Source organism: Hippocampus bargibanti, linkage group LG01 (genome assembly GCF_051943395.1).
Source record: "Hippocampus bargibanti isolate YZ-2025 linkage group LG01, ASM5194339v1, whole genome shotgun sequence".
NCBI classification, from domain to species: Eukaryota; Metazoa; Chordata; class Actinopteri; order Syngnathiformes; family Syngnathidae; genus Hippocampus; species Hippocampus bargibanti.
In genome coordinates, this window is record NC_142734.1 from 1,032,302 (window position 1) to 1,043,862 (window position 11,561).

Genomic DNA, 11,561 nt, shown 5'->3' on the forward strand with positions numbered 1-11,561 from the left:
GGGTTGATGATGATGCCTGACGTGACATCATGAAGGGCATGCCCCTGACACACAATGCATTTTGGGTACTTTGTTTGATCTGAAAACGCGAAAAATGATTGCGAAATTCGAAGGAAAACTACATAAATAACGCCATGGTAACACGAATAAAGAAGTTGACACAAATTCCCAGCGGACAAATCAGCCCATTTTCAACGGAGCTGGGGCGCCATCTTGTGCATTTTCTGGCCGCTACATTGGAGTCTTGACGGCTCGAATTGATACGGAAGGACTTCTTGAATCGATTGCAAACATGTATGCTTTCCTCTTCAGAACTATTTGAGTCATATTCATGACTGGATAAATAACAAGAAAGGATCTTTTTATGAATCTGAACTCTCTGAAGCCATTATTTTGATTCTGGAGCAAGGCAGTTTGTGAAGGAGTTTCCTGGCGTCACGTCACGAACAAGGAGACGGGACTTTTTGAATCACGCCAGTTTTGAGCTCATTTTGTGGTAGTTTTGGGACACTTGAAGTCATTTTTATTGGTGTTTTGCATTTGACTAAAAATATCAGCCTGCGTGTTTTGAAAACAAAAAATGGTGTCGGTTGTCCTTTAATGTTATCTGAAAACTCGTGCGGAAGCAGCCAAACATGATTAAGATTCACCAAGACATCTGTAAACATTGCCAATGCTTTAACTCAGATAGAATAATGCGGGTACCCCCCACCCGCCCCCCCACACACACACACCCTCCGTTTCCCCACTTGTAGGCACCCCAGTGTGCGAACTGTGAAGTGAGTTTCAAGGGGATAAACACCCCCGTTACCCCTAACCTCATTTCCTCCGCAGCCCCCGTAGTAGATCCCAACAAACACGATGCACAAGACGGGTCTGAAGTCGACCTCTGACCTGGACACATTTCACAGTTGATCCTATTTTTTTGGGTTGTGTGAGCATTGGCTCTCTGATCCTTCTGATCCCCCTACTTTGCCTTCATGTTAAAGAATACACGGATTCTTCCCCTCCGTGGCTTTTCCTGCCCCAGCCATTGAGGACATTGCTTGAATTGTCAAGAGTGTGGATGGCTGTTACATGGTGATCGAAATGGAAGGAAAATTTACAGACATGATTTGGTTGACCGCCTCCCGATTTTGAACACAATACTCACAATAATGTGTAAGGTAAAACAAAAGAAATTGGAAAAAGCAAAATACATTTTTATACTCATTGAATGTATAAATAAACACTGAAAGCCTTTTTGATTTTATTTACAGTGATACCTTGGCTTACGAACTTAATTGGTTCCCAGACAGAGTGTGTAAGGCAAAATGTGTGTATCCCCAAAAATTATTTCCCATAGGAAACCATTAAAATGAGAATAATCCGTTCCCAGGTCCCCATTAAACATCATTTTCTGATTTCTAATTTTCTAAGCCTTTAAACTACGCAAAATATACCTTATTTTATGTGGGGAATAGAGGACCAAAAGAAAGTCGGCTGCCATTTTCTTTTTAGAGGAACGGGCTCGTTCGCGAACAACACATCCCTCATTGTGGCAGCTCCGTGTGTATCCCGAAAATTAGTCTGTATGCCAAGGTAACATTTTCATAAATTTAACGTTCATAAACCGAAAAGTTCGTAAGCCAAGGGGTTCGTAAACCGAGGTATCGCTGTACTTCTAATTTACACTTTTGTAACGCTCACATTACATCAATGGAGAATTATCTTGAGGATTCTTGCAAATTATGTTGATGTATGACCGCATATGTTGCAACAACATAATATAATGATGTGAATTGCCATTACCTGAATTTACTCTGTTGACTGGCAGACGAGACGTCATCGTGAAAAAAAGTCCTCCTCCCATTCCGTATGAAAGTTGTCCTTTTTTTCTTCTTCCAGCTCCCCCACTCCTTTTTATTTCCTATATTGTGTTGAAGAGAAAAAAAAATCAGCATGTAACCAGTGTCTGAAACTCATGATAAAAAGTTATGGTGGAAAGCAGGGCAGACAACTCTGTAAAGTAGCCTGCCCGGCCATAAAGTTGCCTGCCCCATTTTTCACAACTTCAAACACAATAAGACGACGAATCGCAAAAAAAAAACATTGTTGCAAAGGATAAAGCAGTGTCTGAAACTCATGATAAAAAGTTAGCGGACAGCAGGGCAGACAACTCTGAAAAGTTGCCTGCCCGGCCATAAAGTTGCCTACCCCACTTTTCATAACTTGGAGCACAATAAGACGACTAACCGCAAAAAAAGACCATTGTTGCAAAGTATGAAGCAGTGTGTGAAACTCATGACAAAATGTTACCGGACACCAAGGCAGGCAACTCTGAAAAGTTGCCTGCTCCATTTTTCACAACTTAAAACACAATAAACGACTTATTGTTCGTACTGGATCGTTCGTACAACAGACTGCTTAGGCAAAATAGGATTAGTAATACTGATGAGGTGATACCGGAGAAAGTGCAGGCAGGACAATAGAAGTAATCAGTAAGGACAATAGAGGTAATCAGTGGAGCCGCAGGGAGTAGTCCTCTGCTTCCCCCAATTTGAGAGCAGAGTCTGACACTATGACAATATCATAGCAGAGTCTGAGACTGCCACGTCTGGACAGTAGAGATATATATAGGGCCAAAACTACCAGCAAAACATTTCAGATCGCTGACGAAGCCTCTATGATAAGTATCAATCAATCAATATGTATTGAAGTTATTTGTTTGTTTGGAAAAAAATGTATACTTTTGTCTGACCTAAAACTTCCCATTGAGCCCCATTTTCCTTTTCAAGTTCCAAAATGTCATTATCATGTAAATGAACTTCCAAAAAACGGCACGACGCATCCTGTTTTATGCAAACGGGCCTCCCTGTGATCCTTCACAGGAAAAGAAGCATAGACAACACATTGATGGTTAGAGTCCAAAAAAAAGAGTGGGTATCAATGTCGATTCTCCCACTGAAGCTTTGAAGAGAAGGGATTACTTCCAGAGCAGAGTGAAAAGCCATTTGGCCAACATATATTCATGCCCCTTTGGTTAAACAGCTGATTTAGGCAGAAGAATAGGGATTAGCTGCGCCCTTAGCATCTCATTACATCCTAAAAGGATCCTATTCAAGAGGGCTTTAGCAACACTTTGGCGCCATTTGCCTTTGAAGGCCGAGCAACAGTCACCCCAAATGGCTGTTGCGGTTGCTAAGCAACAGGGGCTAAGTGATATTTCAGGCAGACAAACAACAACAACAACCTGTGAGTGACACAAGAGCTAATGGGAGCGTGTTACTTGTCAATCAGGAAGGTAAAAATGACACGTGTGCCTGTTTGACCCTCCCCTTCACACTGCGCTTGACACTTTGATTGGACATGGCCTTTTGAAAATAAAATCTAATGGGGCCTTGTAAGCTGTCAGTCACAGGAACACAGGGCATCTTTACAGGCACCTCGCACTACCCGCTGAGTGTCATCTTATCGTGGCCCGCGAATAAGTCCTCAAATTATTGATCTTTTCTAAACAGGAAGTGAGTATTTTCCATCATAAACCAAGCAAAAAGCGCTTTTCAGGCTAAAAGATGCAACACTTGATCAATCAAGCATTGATCAAGTGATGACATGTTGACTGCATTTTCCGGTGTATAAGGCGCACTCCCCTCAGTTTACGAACCGCTTGGCTCACGAACCTTTCGGTTTACGAACGTTGCATTTATGAAAGTTTTACCTTGGCAGACAAATTCTTTTTCGGGATACACACGGAGCGCCACAATGTGTCGTTGGTGAACGAGCCCGTTTTCCTACCAAGAAAATGTGAGCCGACTGTGTTTGTCCTCTATTCCCCGCCCCCAGTCTTCGGTTAAAGCCATGTAATTGGTCAAGAACTCAGCAGTGAGGGGGGGGGGGGGTTAAACAAAGAGACAGGCAGACCACAGAGAGAAAGTGATAAAATCGATAGAAAACAGTGACATTTGGACTCGTTTCAACTTTGATAGTTCAAAAGCAGAGTGTAGACTGCAAGGTTAAAATTCCCAGCAATCAGGCTCCACAAATAACCCGCACAAGCCATCTGTACATTTAATACAAAAAGCTATCAACCCAGCTAAACAGAACACAATTGATGAGGAACTAGGTAAAATTATGGCAGAGAAAGCACCTCCAAGGGATCATTCCTCAAGATGGTGAAAGAAGGTTCCATGTATTTCCAGAGAAAAATATGGTTGTCTGTCGGTTTATCTGTATGCCTGTCTGTCTGCCTGCCTGTCTTTCAGTCTGTTTGTTTGTCAATTTGTTGTCTGTCTACCTGTCATCTGTCTGTCTTTGTGGGTGTCTGTGTGCGTGTGTCTGCATGTGTGTGTGCTTGTGCACAAAGTTGCAGGAAGTATTTTGAAGAGTTGAATTGCTTTGACAAAGGGGATCATAGCCCTAAAATAAAGGTTGAATGATTGGTTTGTGTGATTCTCACATCATAATAATGAAAGATGATGGCGCTTGACTGCTTGTGCCAGCGAGCATCCGGGCTTCAAAAGTGTCAAGGGCAACTTCAAAGATAGATGCACTTTGGATGCCCTGGCCTCACTCACTCAGCTGGATGACATTCCTGCCTTGTTTCGGCTGCTTTTGTTTTTCCCCTTTATACCCCGACATTCAGCCCAAGGCTCCCAGAGCAAAAGTAGAGTAGATAAATAAAGATGGGTAAAATGCTGAGTCAAATGTGCCAAATCCCCTTGAATGCAAAGGAGAAGTCGTTATTGAAAATGCAAACAAGATGAAAGGAAAAATGAATACAGAATCGAGAATGAGGTGCTGGAAGAAGCTAACCTTGTTGCACCAATCTGGTCAAACCGCACAAAGAGATTTATTATGGTTCCTGTTGCCTAATTTAGGACTTGTGCTGTGTTGCGCCTCTGTGGGGGCAATAGTCAGGACAATAGAAGTAATCAGTGTAGCCGCAGGGAGTAGTCCTCTGCTCCCCCCAACCTGAGAGCAGGCACCAATCATAGCAGAGTCTGGCACCGCCACTCTGCAGACTCTGCATAGAGATATAGGGCCGAAACTACCAGCAAAAGATTTTAGTTCGCTGACGAAGCGAAACGTCCGACACAGTCAAAGAAGTGACGCGAACCAATCAGAGTTCGAGTTGGCAACCCAAGGCCTGCCGGAAGGCGCTACGAACGTCAAGAGTTTTCGCAAATTATGATTGGCCAATCACATGATTGGCTAGTCACTAGCCAATCATGTGATTGGCCAATCACATGATTGGCTAGTCACTAGCCAATCATAGTTTACGAAAACCGCTCTGATCACAAGACACTCTGACAAGAGCATACTAGCCAGAGATAGCATACTGTATCTGTAGCGAGCTGCATAAGCAAATATATTGTGTTGATTTCATAGCAGTTTTGTCAACCCACAATGGCTGAAGGACGAGAAGAAATGGATTTGGTTACAGATTTACTGTTAAAGACATTTTCTCGAGGAACTTAAAGAGAAAAAATGTTAAGAAATGTTGGTCAGTTATGGTACCCTCTAATGGACTTGTAGTACATTACACCACACTTTTTCAGTCTGGATTGATTCAGACATAGCACTACTGAAGGCCTAGTGATGAAATCCATGGCCAGCCACTAGTATGCTCTATATTTGGACAATATCGCTGGGAATGACTTTACTGGTTTCAATTTTGATGGAAACACACCAGCTTTGAACGACAGGTTACGTGTATATGATTGAATGAGGAACAACAAATCTAGTAAACTATTTCTAAACACACACAAACCAGAAGCTCGAAAGATACGCTTTGAGATAAAATGAACGAAGCGTGGCGGCAGCGATGCAACGGCCCACACTTCTTGATATCCCGCCCAGAGTGAACATGGTGGTCGTTGCACGCCAGTCACTGTGTGCAAAGGTCGAATGAAAAGAAATCACGCTAACCAGACTTGACACATTGAGATGCAAGCACAGAGAAGTTCCAGTGAAATGGAGGACAAAGATGGCGGTCTGGTCTTGATTGTCAGCATCTTTCACTCACTCGCGTGCTTTACCGTGACACAGCGATCAACCAACTGAGTGACTGGCGTGCATACAAAAGTCAAAAGACAAGACGTGGATTGGATATGAACGTACACTTGGTTACACTTATCATTTGACATTCTTTAAGTCATCGATTGCAGCCGTTTGCAAATCACGTGCATGCGTTGCTTGGCAGACTGCAATGAGGCAAGATGGCGATATGGCCTTCTGGTTCAAGAAACAGATCTTTCCGAAAAAATGGAATACAGTGATACCTTGGCTTACGAACTTAATTGGTTCCCAGACAGAGCGTGTAAGGCCAAAATTGTGTATCCCAAAAATAGATTTCGCATAGGAAACCACTAAAATGAGAATAATCCGTTCCCAGGTCCCCATAAAACATCATTTTCTACTTTCTAATTTTCTAAGCCTTAAAACTACACAGAATATACCTTATTTTATGTATAATAAATGTGCTATGGTATTATAATTAAAGAAATAAACTGTACTGTATAATAAAGGGGTTTTATTTACCTTTTTGATGGTCGAGTGGCCGGTTTCATCAGTATGAAATACTTGATGAGGAACGTAGCCTTCTTCTTTCACCATCTTGAGGAATGATCCCTTGTAGTTGCTTTCTCTGCGATAATTTTATCTAGTTCATCATCAATTGTGTTCTGTTTAGCTGGGTTGATAGCTTTTTGCATCAAGTGTACAGATGGCTTGTGCAGGTTATTTGTGGAGCCTAATTGATGGAATATTTTAACCTTGCAGTCTACAGTCTGCCTTTGAACTATCAAAGTTGAAACGAGTCCAAATATCACTGTTCCTATCCATTTTGTCACTCACTCTCTGTCGTCTGTCTGTCTCTCTAATGTTTAACGCTCTACGTCATAATTTCAATTCCCGAATACATTCGTGAATGGCGCTAAAGGAGTTCGAAAAAGAATAATATTCACTACTTGGGCTTTTTTTTGTGTGTATGGCAGAGGCTCCGTCGAATCCCACCCCTGAGACCGATTCACCGAACCCTCGGGTCCGATGGAACCCACATTAAGAACCTCTGGTTTAGCATGTCAGGCAGTTAAGGTGTCAATGGAGGTCACTACTTCTCTACTCAACAGGATCCTGTTCACAGTTCATGGGAACCACGCGATGTTTGTTAGAAAACAGCCATTCTCTTTGAGCACAGAGGAACAGGAATCCGAAATGGGCATGCTAAGAAATAGGAGATCAGTCCGTGGACTTTTTGAGCAATGCTTATGTCAGCCTTTATGGGTTTTCGGGCTCATAAAATGTATTCTATGTAGAGGTTGTGTTGCCAGAGTCGAGACAGGAGGGAGGATAACCAAACTCCCACTCCCAAAACACGGAAACTTGATACTGAGGTATGACGACCCAAACTGTGCCTTGAAAATATGGATGTGCCCAACAGGAAACATATAGATATGGTGAGAACAACTAGAAATCTCAATAAGTCTTTCAAAAAAAAGGTGTATCTTTGGGAGCAATACTTTACGAACTCCTTGGCTTACGAACTTTTCGGTTTACAAACGTTAAATTTATGAACATTTTACCTTGGCATACAAACTATTTTTCGGGATACACACGGAGTTGCCACAATGAGTGATGTGTCGTTTGCGAACAAGCCCCTTCGACTAACAACAAAACGGCAGCCGGTTTGTTTTGGTCCTCTATTGCCCGCCCCCAGTCGTCGGTTAAAGCAACGTGATTGGTCAAGAACACAGCAGTGGGTGAGGGGGTTCCAGACAGAGCGTGAGTGAGGCCGTTCTCCAAAGAACAAAATGGCTGCCGACATTTTTTTTTGTCCTCTATTCCCCGCCCCCAGCCTTTGGTTAAAGCCACGTGATTGGTCAAGAACGCAGCAGTAAGGGGAGGAGGGGTAAACATTAAAGAGTCAGGCAGATGACAGAGAGTGAGAACACACACACAAACGAAAGGGAGACGACAGACCTTTGAAACAAAACAAAACAAAAGTGAAATGGTGAGAAAATAGATAGAAAACAGTGACATTTGGACTTGTTTCAACTTTGATAGTTTAAAAGCAGAGTGGAGACTGGAAGGTTAAAATATCGAGAAACCACCTACAAGCCAAGGAATCACTGTACCTTCTTCTCTCCTGTCATTATATCTCCCAAAAACAAAAGAAGCCAACTTTCCGCTAAATGAATAGATCAAACCAGAAGTGAAGAGTCATGAGTGTTGGAAAGAAGGATTATTGCAAATCCTAAATTCCACCAAACAAATGTCTGATTTGTCTTTTCCATGCTGATGTTCCGTTGATGGACGTGACTCTCGAAGTTCTCCGTGTCTGTGCTCCTGGTTTCAATTTTGAGTAGGAGCTTTTTTTCACATGACTGGAATTCAACGCATTGGCAGCGTGGATGGAGATGGAATGAAATATGAGTGAAATCTAAATGATTTCACCAAAGAAACATTATTCACTCACCATTTAGTCAACTTTAACAAGAATGGTGGGGCTCTCTGCCTTTTGTGGGAATTTCCATTGATATGTCTCAGGATACCTCCTATGGTGTGCTAAAAGTTGTTACAGTGATACCTTGGCTTACGAACTTAACTGGGTCCCAGACAGAGTGTGTAAGGCGAAAAGTGTGTCTCCCAAAAATGAATTTCCCATAGGAAACCATTAAAATGAGAATAATCCATTCCAAGATCCCCATAAAACGTAATTTTCTACTTTCTAAGTGTTAAAGCTACACAAAATATACCTTATTTTATGTATAATGTATATAATAAATATGTATAATAAATGTGCTATGGTATTATAATTAAAGAAATAAAATGTACAGTATAATAAAGTCCTTTTATTTACCGTTGTGATAGTCGGTGATGACTTGATGGAATGGAGTGGCCGCTTTCATCAGCATTAAACACTTGATGAGGAACGTAGCCTTCTGCTTTCACCATCTTGGGGAATGATCCCTTGTAGATGCTTTCTCTGTGATAATTTTATCTAGTTCCTCATCAATTGTGTTCTGTTTCGCTGGGTTGATAACTTTTTGCATCAAGTGTACAGATGGCTTGTGCGGGTTGTTTGTGGAGCTATCAAAGTTGAAACTCTTTCCCTGTCATCTGCATGTCTCTTTAATGTTTAAACCACCCCCTCACTGCTGCGTTCTTGACAAATCACGTGGCTTTAACCAAAGACTGGGGGCAGGGAATAGAGGACAAAAACAGTCGTCTGCCATTTTGTCGTTAGAAGAACGGCCTCGTTCGCGAACGACACATCACTCATTGAGGCAGCTCCGTTTATGAAAAAAGTTCGTATGCCAAGGTAAATTTTTTATCAATGTAACGTTCGTAAACTGAAAAGTTCGTCAGCCAAGGTCACTGTACAAGAGTTCAATGTTGCCACTGAATTTGGGAGATGCGATGCTAATCCAGACACTATCTCGTTTTGAGTCACCGTTCAACCGTTAACTGGAGGCAGGAATCGGTATGGGGCCAACAGTGTCGAGCTTTGAAACATGCCCAGACAAACGTTCTTGGCAACAGCGTAACCTGACATCATAAACGCACTCAGGATGTGAAGACTGCATCATAAAAAGCGTTGCATGTGGTCGCAGTTTGAAATTCAGAAGGGATGAACGCAAATAAATCAATTCCTTCCTGTGGTTACTCGAGCCTTGCATGTATAATATTTAACCTGTTTCTTTTCTTTTCATTTTTAGCAAATGTTGTCCATCTTGCAGACAGCTCATGTTTCTGATGAGGGATTTGAAATTCCACCGGTAGTATCTTACATTCTAGTTGATCAAACGACATGTCACATGATGACATAAACACACACACAGAATAGATATCGCTAACTCCTCATAAAGTACAAGAAGCGAGTAGCTTCGAGTAAAAGCCTGACTGTAAAACTACAAGGAGAACATGACTAGCGAAGACTGGATGAGGATTACATTTCCAAACAAACAAATCTCTGGATTGGTTTGGATTAGCCTTTATTACTCTCGCAGTGGAGACGTTGACATTCCACTGCAGCAAAGTAATGAAAGGAAGAGGAAGGGGAAGGAAAGGAAGAAGTAGAAAAACAAAATACAGGAGCTATTGGAAATTCAGCCACTCTTGTGGAACCATCTTGAAGTCAAAACAACAAACTAATATGACAACACAAAGACACAGTCATTCAATCTTAAGGACTTTCTGCACCCTCGTTGTTGTATGAAGCGGTTCTAGATGAAAGAGGAGAGGATCAAAGCCTCCTCTTCACCAGTGGATCAAGAACGCCATGGTGAAATGTGCACGTCTGCTACAAGCTAAATGTTGAACACAAACACGAAGCTGTAGAATCCATTGACGAAATGAGATTTTCACAGGTAAATCCGCTTCAATTCCAAGCCGCGACAAATCCACATACGTATCGGCGCATGTTGTGGGGCTGTTAAGATGCTGCCCATGACCGCCCCAGAGCTGTAGTGTGATGACAGTCAAATGGCACTGACATTCCTCCCAAATCAAAAACAGTGCTGGCTGGGAGCCACTTGTATGCATCTACTGCACATTTTATCCTACAGAAATAGCAAATGTGGCACAATAGAAATACGCCTCGACCTCGAATTACACGCAAGACCGAGCAAGGCCGCCGCTTCACTCAACGGACTTTGTCCAAGCGGCTGCGGCTTTTTTTTTCCGCAACGCCATCTTTTTGTTTTTTCGTCAAGCTGCGAACAAGACTGAATCATGAACAAACATGTCAACCACCACCTCATAAGACTTCCAATAGCGTATTTCCACTGATATCCAAAAGGTTCTTATTGCCAACATCTGGTTCCGCTTTCTTTGAAACTGAGAATGATATTTTGATGCCGCATCCCAGACTGAGACATAACTTGTGCGTCTCAAATAAAAACACACGTGCAAAATGTAGCGCGGCAGACTGATGACTACATCAGCTGCGAGGCAAGCGGAGATGTCCAAAAGGGAAACTTCATTCAAGGAGGAATTCATTTTGAGCACGATGCTTGAAGGAGTCTGGTTGGAGTTGGTGTCACGAGCTGGTTGGCGACCAACGGGTGGCGCTGTCGGCCCCGCCCGCACCTGCACAGGTGCTGGTCGTTCCGATCAGTGGCAGACTGTCACGTTCTGGTTGGTGACCAACGGGTAGTGCTGTGGGCCTTCTTTATCAGTGGCAGTTATAAGGACTCCCGGCACGACCATGCGGTGTCGGGTCATTGTATGCTGTGCATATGTTTGCTGCACCCTGTCACGTTTGTTTCAGCTTGGCAGACTTTTACTCTTGGTTTTCTTTGATACTTTGTACTATTCTGTTCAGGTGACTTTGACGTTTTAGATTTACTTTCTGCTGACTTTATTTCAATACAATTTGTCAAATACATCCTGCTGCTCCCTCCTGCCTGCTCTTTTGGGATCCACAACCATCACCACCTTGCAAACCGTGACAGAGAGGAAGGAGATTGACACAAACACACACACACACACACACATTGACAAACACACTGGCAGTATAAAAATGAGGAAGCCTTAGGCAAGTAGTAAAATGCAAGGTGGCGCCTCAGGCACACTCT

The 11,561-nt window shown here is 42.6% G+C and overlaps 1 long non-coding RNA gene across 1 annotated transcript in view; it reads right to left on the minus strand.

The window, feature by feature from the left end:
- Positions 1-758: 758 nt before the first annotated feature.
- Positions 759-11,561, minus strand: part of LOC148902636 (uncharacterized) — a 56,673-nt gene continuing 45,870 nt past the window's right edge. Inside the window, exons 3-4 of the long non-coding RNA XR_016117686.1 lie at positions 1,792-1,909; positions 759-894 (exon numbers count right to left, since the gene is read on the minus strand). This is a non-coding gene — a long non-coding RNA (uncharacterized LOC148902636). The remainder of the gene's footprint in view (positions 895-1,791; positions 1,910-11,561) is intronic.